Here is a 1,318-nt window from a genome sequence, read left to right as displayed (position 1 = left end):
GGAAGAGGCAGGGAAGGAGCCCTGGAACCTTTAGAGAAAGCATGGTCTGCCAACACCTTGATTTCAGACTGCTAGCCTCTAAAACTGTAACACAAAAAAGTCTATTGTTTTAAGCTACTCAGTGTGTGGTACTTTGTATGACAAGCCTAGGATCTAATACAGGAAATATATGGTAAAGAGATAATGTTTTCAAAGATTTATTACTAAATATTTGAAATAAAATCAATGAGAAATACACAATGGGTTTTTCTTCTTGCTCTCAAGCCATCCTCCAAAAGTAAAAAAAGAAACATATTTTTTTTCTGAGTCTGTAGCTACAGATATTATCTAGTCGACTGTAGGCCATTGCTCACTCTATTATCATGTCTTAAGGAATAAAGGTCTTCCCGTGGTAAAGGGTAGGCAGAGGGTAGAAGAGGCCCCAGGGCCTCTTCTCTCAGTGACCAGCAAAAGCTTCTGAGATTGTTCCTGTGAGACTCTGAATATGAGATTCTTAGCCCAAGAATGAGATCTTTTAAAATATTTAGGTTTGTCTGAGAATATAATGAGCCAAGACGAGGCGTGAGAGACGATCCTTCTGATGACACGAGAATTAAACATGGAAGCAGTGATTAGATAATTGGGAAAGCATTAGTGGCGGATATTGAGACCAATCATTTTAATCCATTGAGAAAGAGCGCGGATATCGATCGCGACCGAATTGTTAGGAACTTGCTGAGCGCCTTTTAATCTCTCCTCCACTCTTCCTTCCTTCCTTCCCTTCCTTCCTTCCTTCCTTCCTTCCTTCTCTCTCTCTCTCTCTTTCAACGCCTACAGCACCCAATATTCCTAGGTGGCAGTCTCCCATCCAAGTACTAACCAGGCCTGACACTGCTTAGTTTCCAAGATCAGATGAGATCAGGTGCAATCAGTGTGGCATGGCCACAGACTTGGCAGTTAGATTTAATCCATGAAAATTCTAAGCTTATACAGTATCACTTCCCAGTCCAAAAGGTATATAAGTATACAAAATAAAACTCAGTAAATGTTGTATTTTTCATTGCTTATATATGGTATACCAATTTGGAAAACATTTTCTGAAGGACAGGTTTGATGTGGAGGATACCAAGGCCCAGGAGACATTTCGCTTGACTTCTGTTTCCAAATGACTACAAGAAAAAAGCCTGGTGTGGGTCTGAGACAAGTGTTACTATGTTGCCCATATATTTTATCCACCAGTATAAAACCACAGTGTAAAGGAGTTATCTCTCTGGTAAATAACATTGCATGCCTCTTGACACAAGCAATGTCATAGCTTTCTGATAACTGACAAGGAGAT

At 40.1% G+C, this 1,318-nt stretch overlaps 1 pseudogene; it reads right to left on the bottom strand.

Annotated features, from left to right (window-relative positions):
• Positions 1-807: 807 nt before the first annotated feature.
• LOC120607579 (uncharacterized) lies at positions 808-929 on the bottom strand (annotated as a pseudogene).
• Between the last annotated feature and the right edge of the window lie 389 nt (positions 930-1,318).

Source organism: Pteropus medius, unplaced genomic scaffold, assembly GCF_902729225.1.
Source record: "Pteropus medius unplaced genomic scaffold, Ma_sr-lr_union100, whole genome shotgun sequence".
Classification (NCBI taxonomy): Eukaryota; Metazoa; Chordata; class Mammalia; order Chiroptera; family Pteropodidae; genus Pteropus; species Pteropus medius.
This window is presented reverse-complemented; position numbering and strand designations above follow the sequence as displayed.